This window comes from Nycticebus coucang, chromosome 4 (genome assembly GCF_027406575.1).
Source record: "Nycticebus coucang isolate mNycCou1 chromosome 4, mNycCou1.pri, whole genome shotgun sequence".
Classification (NCBI taxonomy): Eukaryota; Metazoa; Chordata; class Mammalia; order Primates; family Lorisidae; genus Nycticebus; species Nycticebus coucang.
In genome coordinates this window covers 143,588,509-143,605,478 of record NC_069783.1, presented here as the reverse complement: position 1 = coordinate 143,605,478, position 16,970 = coordinate 143,588,509, and the positions used below count along the sequence as shown (strand labels likewise).

Here is a 16,970-nt window from a genome sequence, read left to right as displayed (position 1 = left end):
TAAAGTTTGACATTTTCTTTACTGGTTTTATTTAAATAGAATTATAATAATTTGCCTTAAATAGAATAAAACTTCAAATACTTTTTCAGACTTCAACCACTTTCTCTTTCACTCCCTTCTTCAAAACAAAACACTTTGCAACTCTGGAGCAAGTTAAATAATCAAAAACCTAGCCCCAAATTAAGTTCCCCTGACACAAAACACATTTTTGGCTCCTTAAAAAAAAATCTCATACATAGTAAATAATGATAACTTTAGAAATTACTTTAGCAACTTAGTCCCTAATTAAGGGACTTCACATACAGTTATGCTTTGCTTGCCATATGAGGAGGAGCTTGAAAAATGCATCATTAAAAAAAATGCAATTATGGGGAAAGGGCCAACACCATAATGAGACATTCTTTTGATTTCTAAAAGCAGAAAATAAGGGCATTTTCCTGGAAATTTCCTCATCTCACATTTTAATTTTTAACATAACTGTAACGACCAAGTTAACTCCATTTTGTTAAAACTAACTTCATCTTGTCCCTCAGTCTTCATTTTGCAGCTGCATACCAAAGGCATTAGGCAACCTGCTCCCTTCCCTGCCCCCCTGTCCTTGCCCCATGATCTGTGCCCTTGCATAATGTCTGCTCCGAGTGATAGCAACACTCTCCCAGACACCCAAGGACAAATACTGCTCAGTCCCCTAGACCCCTATTAGCTCGCCCCAGCAGCTCACCTCACACCCCCTCCTTTTTCTATCCTTTCTGTACCCTTAAAATCCTCCCTCCTTTTCGAGATGAGGGTTTCTCTGCTCTCCTGCTGCACCAGGACCAAGGAGCCCAGGCTCAAGCTTATAAATAAAGACTTGGTCTCCGGGTGATTTATGTGGGGGATCTTGTGACTTGGGCACAACAATAACCATTTATTAAAAATATGTATGAAGTATCAACTGTGTTTGGTCCAAAAAACTTTATGATCTTACAGGCAGGAACTAAGGAATTTACAATTTATAGGAAATAAAAAATGTGAAAACAAAAATGTTCAATCATGCCTGGGCATGGTGGCTCATCCCTGTAATCCTAGCACTCTAGAAAGCTGAGGTGGAAGGATCACTTGAGCTCAGGAGTTCATGTCCAGCCTGAGCAAGAGTGAGACCCTGTTTCTACTAAAGACAAAAATAAAAAAAAAAAAAACAACCCAGCCGGCATTGTGGCAGTACTTGTAGTCCCAACTCCTTAGGCAGCTGAGGCAGGAGGATCATTTGAAACCAGGAGTTTGAAGTTGTTATAAGCTAGGCTGATTCCAATAGCCTGGACAACAGAGTGAGACTCAGTCTCAAAATAAAAAAGTTCAATCATCATATGATTAAATAGTAAGGCATTAAATGGGGGTCAAAATGAGGGTCAAAGTGAGTTCAAACCTGGGATAGAGACCCCTGTAGACATATTAGAAGCAAGAGACAAGTATTGACTCCCCGGGAACCAAAATTCCACCAAATACAATATACAAAGCTTCGCAGATAGACAGCATTTGAACATTTTATTGGTAGAAACTGGCCTATATATTGTAGACAATACAAATTCCTTCAAGGCAAACTAAAGCCATAGGCTTTTGGTCTAAGGATTTTGTGTATGTATGAGGGATATCTTTGCATACTAGGGAGAGATAAACAACACAAACATCTAGTCTGGTGCTTGAAGGTTATTACTCAGACTTGACAGTTGGAAGGCTGAGACTTATCAGGGCCATCTCTTTTAAAACAGTCTACCTGCTGAGCAGGGAAGTAAGACTTCCAGTAGAAGGGCTGCCCAGGTTGGAAGGCTGAGACTTATCAGGGCCATCTCTGATTTTTCAGTCTCTGACCCTTCAGGGCTATGAAGCAGACAGCAATTCTGTTCAGGCACTTCCTGTTCATCAAGTTTCCTGTAACAGTCACAATGCTGTAGAACTCAACAGGGACACAATCAGTGCCATTCAATAGCACAACCACTTTCACAGCTCACAGGAAAGCAGCCAATTATGTGTACTACATAGGAATCACATTCACCCAATATCAATGCCGGAAATGAAAGCTGAAACTGAATTCTTGATTCAAAAAACATAATCTAATAAACTTTCTCTTCAACAGAATTCATTTATCTATTTATTCAGGTAGAAAACAACACTGATAATAGTTAACATATTTTGTCTGTTTACTACGTAAGCATAGTTCTGAGTTTTTGCATTTGTCACCTCACTTACTCATACAATTATCTCCCATATGGTAGGTTGAATTACTAACTTCATTTTGCAGAGAAAATGACTGTAGCTTAGAAATATTAACCATCTTCAAATCTCTCTGGTTATAAAACCTAAATTACATAAAAAATCTTGAAGAGATTGAGTTAGAACTTGAACCCAGGTGTTCAAAGCTTATAGTCAGGCTGGGCTTGGTGGCTCATGCCTGTAATCCTAGCACCCTGGGAGGCCAAGGCAGGTGGATTGCTTGAGTTCACGAGTTCATGAACAGCCTGAGCAAAAATGAGGCTGTCTCCACTAAAAATAGAAGAACTGAGGCAAGAGGTCCACTTAAGCCCAAGAGTTGGAGGTTGCTATGAGTTACGACACCACGGCACTCTACCCAGGGCAACAGCTTGAGACTCTATCTCAAAAAAAAAAAAAAAAAAAATCTCATAATCAGTATTCTGCATGCTAGGCAAACAATTGAGAAAGAATACCTGGATCAAAGACTTTCTATGTGAACTGAGGCAAGTCATTCTACACCTACAAAATGCGTACAATAATATTTGCTGTCATTTTTCTCACAGATGTCACAGAGAACAAATCTGAGACCATTTCCGTAGAAGAATTTAGTGAATAAGAACATAAGATGGAGTGTTTTAGATATCCATATTTTCATCCACTTAACTTTTCAAAATCCCAGTACTTTGGGAGGCTGAGGCAAGAATATTGGTTGAGGCCAGGAGTTTGAGACTACCCTGGGCAGCATAGTGAGATCTTGTCTCTATTTTTAAAAATTATTTAAAATTGGCTGGGTACCTATAGCTCAATGGTTAGAGTGCTGGCCCCCTGTACCGGTGTTGGTGGGTTTGAACTCAGCCTGGACCTGCTAAATAAAACAAAATAAAACAAACAAACAAACAAACAAACAGAAAAAGACAACAACAACAGATTTTGGCTTGGTGCCTGTAGCTCAGTGGTTAGGGTGCTGGCCACATGTACCAGGGCTGGTGGGTTTAAACGCAGCTAGGGCCTGCTAAACAAAAACCAACAAACAAAAAAATAGCCAGGCATTGTGGCTGGCACCTGTAATCCCAGATACTTGGGAGGTGAAGGGAAGAGAATCGCTTAAGCCCAAGAATTTGAGGTTGCTGTGAGCTGTGACACCACTGCACTCTACCAAGGGTGACAAAGTGAGAGTCTGTCTCAAAAAAAAATAAGTATTATTTAAAATTATAAAAATATCTAAGCTTACTGGCTCACGCCTGTAGTCCTCTGGGAGGTTGATGTGGGAGGACTGATTGAGGCCAGGACTTCAAGACATACCTAAGCAAGAGTAAGACACCATCTCTACAAAACAGATTAGCTGGGCTGTAGCAGGAGGATCACTTGAACCCAGGAGTTTAGGTTGTAGTCAGCTATGATGATGCCACTATATTCTAGCTTGGACAATTGAGTTAAACTCTGCCTCCCAAAAAATAGATAAACACATACAGATACACACATACACATGAATGAGAAAAATTAAATTTAAAGAAGTCTTACCTAAAACCACAATCAATAGTTTCTGTAATGCATCTGACAAAGCTTTCTGAATAGCAAGCCTCTGAGCTATCTTCCTTTTCATAAGGAATGATAATGGTCCTAAATCCAACCAAAACAAATGGTTTTTAAATGCTTATTTGAATGATAATTGGTTATTAAGTGTTTAAAAAATGAAAATACATTCATGATTCTTAGATCGCTATCTTAGTGATTAGGGCAGACAGATTACAAGCCTATGGCTGAATGAATGGCACTGTTGTAAGCACATACTGGCAGGGCTCGTTTTTTTTGTTTGTTTGTTTGTTTGTTTTACTGCTTCTGTCTAAGCTGGAAGTTCCTGAAGAACTAGAAGGGAGATACAAGCCAAGAACTTGGTACAATTCTATACCACCCACAGATTTCAAATTGACCAGTTGAGGCTACACCACTATAGACCCTACCCATCAAGGGTTTGGTGGTAGTGCAGATGGTCTGGCTCGACCCTGGCTGTCACCACAGGCACCTGCTCTATTCCACCTCTCTCTCTCTTAAGTCACAGCCCTAAGCTTGGGGGCCATGGATTATAGAAAAATTTAGTATCAGTACCAACTTAATACCCTAACTAGGTATCCATATGTGACTCTTTTTTTGACTCAAGCCCTTCCATGAGTAGGAAACGGACGGAACGTTTACACAGGAGTTTTTTTTTTTTTTTAATCTTCAGATGATGATTTTGCTGAGACAACAGAAGGTCACAAGAGATCTGTATCTGAAGGAATATTTTAACACAAAGCAAGGTCTTCACCAAAAACTAGAAAAACATTATCTCCCTCCTCCTCCTCCTCAGCTTTTTGGTAGGAAGTCAGCTCTAAAATTGTTAACTTAAAGGCTCTATCAGGAATTGCCTAAAACAAAAACCTATATAATAAGGGAGAAAAACTCTGCCCAGGACTTTAGTAGCTTAGCGGGGGGGGCAGGGGTGGGGGGCTGATAGGTATCTAAAATGATAAGTTTCAGAAACTAAGAAAAAAGAGAGATACTTCCCCGACTGAAAACAGACCTTCCTCCAGGTTATGTACAGGCTCTTCTGCCGCCAGCTCCAAGGCTCCTGCACTCATAGAACGGCAGCAGCACCTCTAAAGCACAGAAGGACGTCAGGCTTTGCTTCTGAAGTGCCACAATATCTTCATTTTCCCTTTCTTCAAGGTGAGAAAGCTCCTGAAGCTGTTAAGATTTTGCATTAAAGGTCCTTCTTAGGATCTTAAAGTAGACTTTGAAGTGTTTTGCTATTAGAATTAAAAACTAAACTCCAGGAATCCCAGCTAACAGTTGATGCATCCTATAGCTTCAAAATCAAGTAAGATTTGCAAATGAATTATTATAGATGGCCATTTTTTTTTTTTATTATATGCCACAAAAACACTGGAAAGAAGTACGAAGACCACGACCCAACTAATGGAGAATATGACCAATTCTGGGTGGCGAGGCAATTCAGGTACATCCACTTACCTTCAATGATAGGGGACCATTCATACCTCTCCCCACAACCCAATCAGGTCCTTTCATCTGAAGTCTTGGATTGTTCTTTTTTGAGACAAAGTATCAAGCTGTCACCCTTGGTAGAGTGCCATGGTGCTATAGCTTATAGCAACCTGCAACTCTTGGGTTCAAGTGATCCTCTTGCCTCAGTTTTCTATTTTTAGTAGAGACAGGGGTCTTGATTTTTGCTCAGGCTGGTGTCGAACTTGTGAGCTCAAGCAATCCACCCATCCTGGCCTCCCAGAGTGCTATGAGTCACTGTGCCTGGCTGAAGTCTTGGGGTTTTTTTTTCCTTTTTCTTTTTAGACTTTCTCTTCCACATGAATTCTATTGTGTACAGAAAACAGTGCATACTGGCATGAGGCTCTGCCACATCTTCACATCGTTTCCATTTTCCCTCCTATGGTTTCTGTGATGTTTAATAAGACTGAGGACCACTGAAAACCTTTGCCACATTATCGATATTTGGAAGATTTCTCTCCAATATGAATGTTCGTATGTTAAGGTTTGAGCTCTGGTTAAGGTCATTGCCACACTGTTCACATTTGTAGGCTTACTCTCCAGTTTGAATTCTTCGATGCTTAGCATGCTATCAACACCAGGTCAAGGCACTGCCGCAGTCTTCAAATGGAGGGTTTCTCTCTGTGTGATTTCCTCTATGTACAGTGAGGATTGATTTTGAGTTAGATTTTGCCACACTGTCCATATTTAAAAGGTTTTTCTCCAGAATAAATTCTTCAATGTCTAGAAATGTTCACAAACTAATGAAAGTCTATGCCACATTTTGACCACTGTAGTTTCTTTCAAGAATGACTACTTTGATGAACAGAAAGGGTCGAGTACAGTGTAAATGCCTTGCCCCCTTCTTCACATTTGTGGAGTTTCTCTCCACAAGAAATTCTGTTATGTTCACTATGAGTTTAACTAAGGAAAAAGGCTTTAGTGCATTCTCTAAATTTGTAAGTTTTATGTCCAAAGTAAATTCTTTGAAGTACAGAAAGGTTTGAGTCACAGTTAAAGGCTTTGCTACACTCTTGACATTTGTAGGGTTTCCCTCCAGAGTGAATTCTTTGATGTCTAGAAAAGCTTGTGTAGTACTTAAAGGATTTTCCACATTCTTGACCTTTGTAGGGTTTCTCTCCAGAGTGAATTCTTTGATGTCTAGAAAGGTGTGAGTGGTGTTTAAAGGCTTTGTCACATTCTTCACATCCATAGGGTTTCTCTTCAGAATGAATTCTTTGATGTACAGAAAGGTTTCAGTACTTGTTAAAGGCTCTGCCACATTCCTGACATTTGTAGGATTTATCTCCAGAATGAATTCTTTGATGTCTAAAGAGGAGAGAGTGCTGGTTAAAGGTTATGCCACATTCTTCACATTTGAAAGGTTTCTCTGCAGAATCAATTCTTTTTCTCGTCCAGAAACGTGTGAGTGTTGCTTGGTAAGTTTGTCACATTCTTTATAGCTGCAGGTTCTTCCTCCAGTATCAAAATTCTCATGCTTACGATATTTTGAACTGTGGCTAAGACATTTGCCATCATTTTCACACATGTCGTTTCTCTCCAGTATCGAATCTTGAGCGAGACTGAAAAACTTGGCTACCTTCTTTGCATTGGACTGTTTTTTCCAATATGAGTGATCTTATGTTCTGTAACAAGTGACCAGAAGTTAGAGGCTTTCCTATAGCTTTTACAAGTAAAAGTTTTCTCTAAGGTATATATCATTATTTGTCCATTGAGATTTAACAATTGTCTGAAGGTGTTCAAAGAGTTACTACATTGGAATACTTTGCCATAGGTAGCTGTTAATCATTGGTGAAGTCCACTGTAACTTACTTTCTGCTCATCACACTTATACACACTTTCCCAATATTTTGTTAAGTTTAAATTCTCGGAGCCATAGCTTTGATATCTGGTCAGGATCATCTCTGGAAATAAAATATTTGTGCCCCACTCTTGAAAACGGTCTTCAGTATGATGAGTATATAGAGCTGGGTGCTTGACTAGTGTCTGGTGTGTCTTCACCTTCCAGGGTTCTTTGCTTTGCCCCAGACAGGGGATGAGTTCTGGCTTAGAGACAGTAAGACCCAGGAAGAACAGGTTTCTGTAGGTCTCTAACATGACTTCCCCATACAAATGCTGCTGAGCAGGGTCCAAGCAGGCCCACTCTTCCATAAAGAATTCAACAGACATGTCCTTGAATGTCAACACTACTTTGGTATCTTCCCTGAGGACCTTTTGAATGTTACCACGAGGGGGGATGCTGGGCGCTGCAGGCAGACAGCTGCTCAGACAGCTCTGGGCATTTCCCAGCTTCCGGGATGTCCCGGTGTCCTGCAGGTCAATTCTCTGCAGAAGCAGAGTGACAGAGGCTGCTGCAGAGACACTTAGGATCCCCAGGAAAGGGAACAGCTGAAGAGGAGGCCGTAGCTCAGAGCCCAACTCCAGAGACAAACGCTGCTCAGAATCCTCGGTGCCGCCTTCTTCTTTCTGGCTGTGCATCACTTCCCAGCTCCCGAGATGTCCCAGTACCTGCAGGTCACAGGGTGACAGAGGCTGCTGCAGAGACACCTGGAATCTCCAGGAATCCCCACATTATTTCTTGATTAATTGTGCAAACTAGGAAGCTCATAGCTCTGGAAATGAGAAAACTGGAAGTATTTTCTGTATTCGAATATCTCCTGTGTTTCTTCACAGAAATTTCCAAGGAAATGCTATTTCTTACATTGATGAGAATGTATGGAAATCATACCGTTGGACTGAGAAACTGTGAGTATACTCTCTCCAGATATGAGTACAAAAACTTAGCTGCATTGTAAGATCCTTCCTGGTCCAGAATTTTGAGGTCAAGGCTTCTAAGGAAAGGTATTTCTTCCTCCACATCTCAAATCAATGTCTGTTGATTATAATTCTATGATTATTTTAAAATTAAATTTGTTGGGCTCTCTTTAAAAGAAAGAGGCAATTTAAATGTATTTTTATTATGTAAGTAATACACATTATACTCTTAATATATAAAAACTAAATAACAGGTATAATGGAAACCCTCCTTGTGCCCTGATGCCTGGTCCCTGAGGTAACCACTACCCCTAAGTTTGGTGCATATCCTTCCAGACCTTTCCCCAGTATTTGCCTACATACATATTTACATATAGCAAAATGAATTTTTTGTGTGGCCTTACGTTTTTTGTTTTATAGAAATGGTAACATCTTACAACTTGATTCTTTCACTTCATGATACATGTTAGATTTTTCTTTCACAGCACTTAGAGGGTTACCCCATTCATTTAAACTCTTGCATCATTCCATATTATGGATTCCATACTATGGATGTGGCATGAATTATTTAATAATTCCCCTATGGATGGATGTTTAGATTATGTCCAGTTTTCTTTTCTTTTTTTTTTTTAGAGACAGAGTCTCACTGTGTCACCCTCGGTAGAGTGCCCTGACATCACAGCTCACAGCAACCTCCAACTCCTGGGCTTAGGCGATTCTCTTGCCTCAGCCTCCCGAGTAGCTGGGACTATAGGCGCCCGCCACAACGCCTAGCTATTTTTTTGTTGCAGTTTGGTGCATTTTGGTGGGGGCCAGGCTCGAACCTTTCGCCCTCGGTTTATGGGGCCGGTACCCTACTCAATGAGCCACAGGTGACACCCTCCTATGTCCAGTTTTCTTGTTAGGTACATTGCTGCTTCTTTGTAAACTTGGGCAAATATTTCTATAGAACAGATATCTAGAAATGGAATGGTTGATATGAGGACAATGTAGGTATTAAATTTTAATTGTCCTCAAAAAAGTTGTGCCAACTTATACTATACTCAACAGAATATGATAGCATTTTGCCACTGAGTATTCTCCAACTCTTTGCTGATATGATGGGTGAACAAAAAGGGTCCTGTCTGAATTTTTCTGATTACTCTTGAATTTAAATACCTTTATTTGTTAAAAGTTGGTGAACATTTGTGTTTCTTCTGAGTTTTCTGTCCTTTATCCATTTTCCTTTTCAATTGTTTTTATCATTTTCTTATTAATTTATTAAAGCAGTCAATTTAGATACATAAGTTATTTTGGAAAAATACAGTAGTTTGTGTGTCATCAGTTCAACTTGTATAGGTGATCTCTGAGTTTTCATTTTTGAAAATAGAGATGTCATTTTATTTTCCATGAAAGTTTGTCCCCTTGTAATATGATTCCATTTATATAAAGTTCAGGAAGACGCAAAACTAAAGTATGTTGTGTATGACTGACATATAACAGGTAAAACTATATTTTGAAAACAAGGAAATTACTATAAAAGTTAAGATAGTGGTTATCTTCAGAGGTCAGAGAGAGGGTCGTGATTGGAAAGGGCCACACGAGCTTCTGGATGCTCATGGTACTCTTTCTTGACGTGATGATATTACATGGGTACCTGCTTTACAATTATTTAAACTGAACATTTAAGTTATATGCATTTTATGCACATTGTATTTCTCAAAAAAAAAAAAAACAACAACATTTTTTAAATGGGGGGAAAAGCCTAATGACTTCACTTGTAGCCTGACATAGGTCCATGTGGGGCTTTAATAATAACATTTGGAGCTCGGTGCCTGTAGCTCAAGAGGCTAAGGCGCCCGACACATACACCCGAGCTGGCAGGTTCAAATCCAGCCTGGGCCTGCCAAACAACAATGACAACTACCACCAAAAAGTAACTGGGTGTTGTTGCGGGCACCTGTTCTCCCAGCTACTTGGGAGACTGAGGCAAGAGAATCTCTTAAGTCCAGGAGTTGGAGGTTGCTGTGAGCTGTGACGCCACAGCACTCTACCCAGGATGACAGCTTGAGGCTCTGTCTCAAAAAAAGCAACAACAACAACAACAAAAAAAAAAAAATTGGGGGGAAAGAGATGAGGAAATGGCAGTTCTGCTGGTTTTAAATTAGAACAAGAGTTGGGTTCTAACAGGTATTTTGTGATCTAGAGAGTAGGTATTAAATATACGATTTGGTGGGAATAGTGGGTAGGGGTGTGTGTGTGTAGAGATCAGACACAAAAGGAAAATGTGAAGAAAGGTTTGAATGAAAACAAAGCAGATGTTGCCACCTTGAAATTAAATAAGAATGAGTGTATTCAATTGGCACCATTACCCAGGTTTCCTCCACAGATAGGAGTTAGTCCGATATGGCAAATTGTTTGCATTTTTATTTAGAAATAACCTCTTCCTTTACACTGTTGGTGGGACTGCAAACTAATTCTACCTCTTTGGAAAGAAGTATGGAGAATCCTCAAAGAACTCAAATTAGATCTCCCATTTGATTCCTCAAATCCCACTGTTAGTCATGTATTCAGAAGAAAAAAAAACATCATTCTATCTTCAAGCCATTTGTACTATGTTGTTTATCGCAGCTCAATTTACAATTGGCAAAATGTGAAAACAATCTAAATGCCACCAACCAGGAATGGATATACCAAACTGTGGTATATGTATACCATGGAATACTATTCAGCCATTAAAAAAGATGGGGACATTACATCTTTTGTATTAATCTGGATGGAATTGAAACACATTCTTCTTAGTAAAGTATCACAGAGTAGAGAAGCAAGAATCCAATGTACTCAATACTAACATGAGGCCAGTAGATAATCTGATACATTCCCACATAAGAGAAAAACTCAAATCAATTCAAGGTCTGGGATGGGGAAAGAGGGAGCAGGGAGAGGGGAAGGAGGAGGATGGAGGTGCTCCCACTCAATGGGCCCAAAGTTCGAGTGTATGGCACACTTCTTGGGGGCAGTACACAATTATAAGAGGAACTCTACCTAACTAATGCAAACATTGTAACCTATTTCGTTGTGCCCTCAGATTAACCCGAAACAATAATAAAATCTTAAAAAAGAAATAACAAATAACCTTATCCTTTTTCAGAATTCTCAGTGAAAATCATTTGACCGAATTACATAAAGATTCATTTGAAGGCCTGCTATCCCTCCAGTATTTAATCATATTTATTTATGAGCTTTTAGTGATATTATCTGTAAAGTGAATCAGGGGTTCAAATTAGATAATCTCTAAAACTTCTTTCAGCAATAAAATGCTGCAGTTCTCTAAATCCGTGTAGCGTTTTAGCCCGTCTCTAGCCCATCTCTGTGCATTTTTAGTTTTTAAAATCATATAGATAAGATACAGATAGAAAAAAACTTTGCTTATAAGGAAAAAGTGGTAATAACATCTGAGCAATTATTGACACCCATTGAACCTTGTTTTATAAGTTTTATATATCATCTGCTTATATTTATATTTAGTCTACAACCCATAGAGCAAATCTAATCCACAGTCTGTTTTTATTTAAAGCCTGTAAGTTAAGAATGGCTTTTACATTTTTAAAGGGTCTGTAAAAGAAAAAGAAAGACAAGAATATGCAACAGAGACCATATGTGACCTACAAAGCCTAAAATATTACTATTTAGCCTTCAGAAAAAGGCTAAATTTGGGTGGCGCCTGTGGCTCGAAGGAGTAGAGTGCCAGCCCTACGTGCCGGCGGTGGTGGGTTCAAACCCAGCCCCGCTGAAAAAAATGCAAAAAAAAAGAAAGAAGAAGGATTTGAAAAAGTTGGTTTAGTAGCATGAGAAGAATTAAACTTTAAGTTGTTGCTCAAAGGAAAGGAAAGGAAAATATAGACCATCTACACTAGTTTGAATGCCATTAATCCAGAATTTTTTGATAATTTAATCTGAATTAAATTAACATTTAACTATTAAATAAGCAGATGAATTATAAAGAATAAATATATTTAAGAATATAAAATATTAAAGAATATTAAATATTTAATATAAGAACATGATATTAAAATCATATAGATATGATTTAATTTAATCATATAGTAAATATATATATTTAAGAGAATAGGCTGGCAGTGAGGATTTCATAGCAGAAATTACTATACTCTTATTGAAAATAGTTGTTTAAGGACAGGTGCAGTGGCTCACACCTGTAATCCTAGCACTCTGGGAGTCCAGGGTAGGAGGATCCCTTGAGCTCATGTGTTCGAGCCTCATTGAGAGTGAGACCCTGTATCTATTAAAAAATAGAAAAATTATCCAAACATTATGGTGGGTGCTTATAGTCCCAGCTACTCGGGAGGCTGAGGTAGGAGGATAGCTTGGAGCTCAGGAGTCTGAGGTTGCTGTGAGCTAGGCTGACACCATGGCACTCTGGCCTGATGCAACAGAATGAGACTTTGCCTCAAAAAGAAAAAAAAAAGTTGTTTAAATTATGGTTAAATGGTATAGCTAGAAATGTTTACAATGAATAAGCATATTACCAATGCTCCTAATTCTTCCCAAATTACAAAATGAAAATTTCTCCTGCCTTATTGCTAAGGAGGGAATATTTGCATAGTATTTATTTCTATCTTTTTAAAGATAAGAAGATACTATATCCCTTGCTATGAAAGTCTGAGTTTTATCCTTTGCCCACGGCAAAGAAGTGTGGTCAAGAAGTGTGTACATCATTAATCTTTATTAAGCTCACTAATGTTGCTCTTTAGCAAATAGATTCTTCTTTCAAATGTAGAAGACTTAAGGGAAGTAGGTACATGACACTAAAAATAGTCCTTTGAATGATCTAACCTTCTAGGCCTTAAAGGCATGACCACCTTTGTACTGGTCTTCTTAGGCACCTCTGCCACATTTGGGGAAAAAAGTAAATGACGTAATTGCTCAATGGAGTAGGCCCTTCCTTACTTCCACAATGACATATGCATATTTTGTAAGCTAATCTTTCATGTTAGGATATATTCTCATTCATTTAAAAAATGCCAACCAATTAAAAAAACAAAGAGAATATGCCAACCACTTTGCCTAATATTAGAGTCAGAGAGATGAGTAAGACAGGATTCCTACCCTTCTAAGAACTTAACATTTCACAGGGGAAACAAACATGTAAGCATCAACCATAACGAGACAAGCACTAAGAGGATGACAAAGGGCTGGTTGCAAAGGCCCAGAAGAAGGATACAAAGTAATAAAATTGCATTTCTTTTAAAACATTTTTTTTCTTCTTCTCCTCGTTCTCAGCTTTTCACTCATTTTATAAATACAGTAGAACCTCCATGGTTGACCACCTCCATAATTTTACCTCATTTTCACAGACCAGACATGCGCCACATGTGCTCGATGGAAGTTCCTTATGCCGACCACCACTGTAGTTGCCTGGTTTGTTATAGTCCAGCAAGTGATCAGCTTAGAGAGGTTCTACTGTATTCTCATGTGTCAATTTTAAACACAGTGGGCTTGCAGATGAGCAAGACCTAATCCCTGCTTTCAAGGAGTTTATACTTAAAAGAAATGGGAGCAAAAATAACTACATTGGAAAGAAGACATAGCTATGGGCACTAAGAGGGACAAACTGCTTCTGGAGCACAGAAGAAGGAGAAAAGACTTGAGTTTGGATCAGAGAAGATGTTCCTAGAGCAATGCTGCTAGAACAGGATCTATCAGAACGCCATCAGATATCCTTAGACAGATTTCCTTAGACAGATTTGGGGGGAAATAGTCCAAACTTGGAAAAGGGAAATGGGAGAAAGGCAAAATACAGCAAAGTATTTGAGGAATGCTTTGAGTAACTGTAGAGTGCAAGGAGAGAGAGTAGGAGACTGGAGCCAGACTTTCTAGGGCTTTGAATGCCAAGCAAAAGCCATCGCAGGGAACCATGCTATACCACCATGCTTTACGCCCATCTTAAGTCTGCACCACAAGCACTTGGAGGTCTTGTTAGGCCTTGGTTCTGGACTACAACTCCACAGCTACTGATTCAGTCAGTTTAGAGTAAGGCCAAGGATTTGCATCTTTCATAAATTCCCATATGCTGGTCTTTGAGAATCACTTCTGGAGAGTTCATCTGGTCAATTGTGTGCAGGATAGTTTAGAACAATGGTTCTCAACCTTCCTCATGCCGCGGCCCTTTAATACACAGTTCCTGTGGGTCGCGACCCACAGGTTGACAACCACTGGTTTAGAAGGAAGAGATACCAGTCAGCACAGAGTGACAACAGCCAGGTGAAGAGCGAGGGATAAACTGGAGTCAAGTGAAATAGTCAACTATAGTTAAGGGGTGTTTTCAAATAAAAATCCAGTTCCGTGTTGCCTTTTGCTACGTCCCATCACTGTACCACCGAAAAAATTGCTTTCATGGAATATTAAGGCAATATAAAACCAAAATGAATTTCTATTAATATGGTATAATTCTGAATTAGTTCAAAGTTATGTATTAATTAGAAGGGTAACTTCCTTTCAAAGGATGTGAAAGGATATCTTTTATCTCTTTTGGTATTGAACTAGCTTAGAAAAACAGAATTAAACCAGAAAGGTGTAAAATGTGAGGTTATTCCTTTTCATATTAGAAATTATATAGAAAAATAAAAACTTGAAGCTTCTAATCTAGAATTTGATGAGGCTACAAAAGGTTGTTGAGTCAAGTCTCCTGCTGCCCAGGGAAAGATTACATCCAAAATCTTTTAAGATCTACAGTTGTATATTTTATTGGTGAAAATCATGAAATACAGGGAGCATTAGGGGGCTATGGAAAGTTCAAATACAAGTCCAAAAGTTTAGAATGTAGACAAAAGCTACATATTCATTATTATCATTCTAAATTCTACTAGTTGTTCCCACTAATTTGGTATCAAATCAAGGCAGTGTCTTCTTTTACTTTTTCTAGAGATTTATCCTGCAATAAAATCCAATTTATTGAAAGACGTACCTTTGAATCACTACCATTTCTGCAGTATGTGTAAGTTACAAATAGAACTTCATTACATTTGGAACTTTTATTAAACTTATAAACCCTCTGCTATTCACTTTGAAATATGATTAAAATTTTACTAGTAGAAAGTTACTAAAATTTATAGCAAATTCATTTAATCTCTAGCAAAGATTAGTGTGAGAATTATTACACACAAAATTATTAGTGTGAGAATTATTACACAGATCAGAGGGGATCATAATAGAACAATGGTCTCAACTAGTGGGATTTTGTACCCAGACGACATTTGGCAATGCCTGGAGACATTTTCAGTTGTCACAACTGTGGGTATGTTACTGACACCTGGTGGGCAGAAGCCAGGAATGTTGTTGACCTACAATGTACAGGACAAATCCCCCAAAGAATTATACAGCTAATATATCAATAGCACTGAAGTTGCAAAACTCTGTCATAGAGAAATAAAGATCTCTCAACACAAGTATTGGCTGAGCATTCACTGTTTCGTATCTACACATTGCATGTATAGTAAATGCAATAAAGTATAAATCATAAGCCAATATCTTCTACGGCAAAATTTCCTTCGTGTACAGAGAAAGTACTGAGGTTATGTTTTGTCATATAGAAGTTAGAATCACTGCCAAATGATAAATGCTCTGAAAGAATATCTTTTCTTCTTCTTTATCGGCTTATGTCTTTCCTTTTTCTTGTTGTTTTTTGTAGAAATCTTGGTTGCAATTTAATCACTGAACTGAGCTTCCGAACGTTTCAGGCGTGGCATGGAATGCAATTTTTACACAAGGTGTAAGTTAAATAGATGAACACATAAAAAGCTATGTGTAAAAGCATCATTCAGTTATCAGTTAACTAGGTATCAGCTCATTATGAACTCTGAATAGCATATCTTAAGATCTATCCAATTTTTCTTTTTTAATTTTTTTTAAAGTTATATTTATATTTCACAGGAAGGACCAATCCAATATTTTCAGGTGAGGAAACTAAGGTACAAAGAGGCCAGGAGACTTGTGTAACTTCCATATGACATGCTCTGCTTTCCCTAGAAATGATCTTTGGAATGGGTGATAAAAGATGTCAAGCAAGTAATGCTCAAATTAGCATTGTCTTGGGAGCCCCAACAATGCTGCTTTGATATGTGAATTGTCCTTGAAATCCTACGTTTGAATATAACTTTGATTCCTACTCATGTACAGAGTTTCTAACGGCTGAAATGTATACAGCGTCTAGCCACAAAGGATGAAGCGTAACACAAAGTCCTCCAGGGTGCAAAAGGGGAAACATGTTTTCTCGGAGTCAGTTTCTTTTAGTTTTTTATTTCTTTATTTATTTATTTATTTTTTTGGTAGAGACAGAGTCTTACTTTATTGCCCTCGGTAGAGTGCTGTGGTGTCACACTGCTCACAGCAACCTCCAACTTCTGAGTTTAGGCTATTGTCTTGCCTCAGCCTCCCAAGTAGCTGAGACGACAGGCGCACGCCACAACGCCTGGCTCTTTATTTTTGTTGCAGTTTGGCCGGGGCTGGGTTTGAACCCACCACCCTTGGTATATGAGGCCGGTGCCCTACGCACTGAGCCACTGGTGCCACCCAGAGTCAGTTTCTTTTCTTTTAAACCAGTGTGGTGCCTGTGGCTCAAAGGAGTAGGGCGCTTGTCCCATATGCCGGAGGTGGCGGGTTCAAACCCAGCCCCCGGCCAAAAAACCTGCCAAAAATAATAATAATAAATAAAGCAGAAAGAATTCCAGAAAATCTGCCATAGGGCACGTCTCTCCCTGACACCCCATACCTTATTTTTTTAAAAAATATATACCTATGAAGAATGATCTGTGGGCATCTTTGCACTGTGGGGGAAAATGGTGTTCATGTTAAGCTATAGTGCAAAAAATGTTCAGAGAGAAAATACATTACTTTAGCCTAATTCCATATACTTGCTTTCCTGACTACCC

General features: G+C 38.8%; 1 long non-coding RNA gene across 1 annotated transcript; it reads right to left on the bottom strand.

The window, feature by feature from the left end:
* Window positions 1-1,878: 1,878 nt before the first annotated feature.
* On the bottom strand, window positions 1,879-4,885 carry LOC128584248 (uncharacterized). The gene is made up of 3 exons (XR_008379665.1): window positions 4,790-4,885; window positions 3,751-3,849; window positions 1,879-3,094 (listed from the first exon to the last, which is right to left on the bottom strand). It is a non-coding gene; the product is annotated as an uncharacterized LOC128584248 (long non-coding RNA).
* Window positions 4,886-16,970: the final 12,085 nt, after the last annotated feature.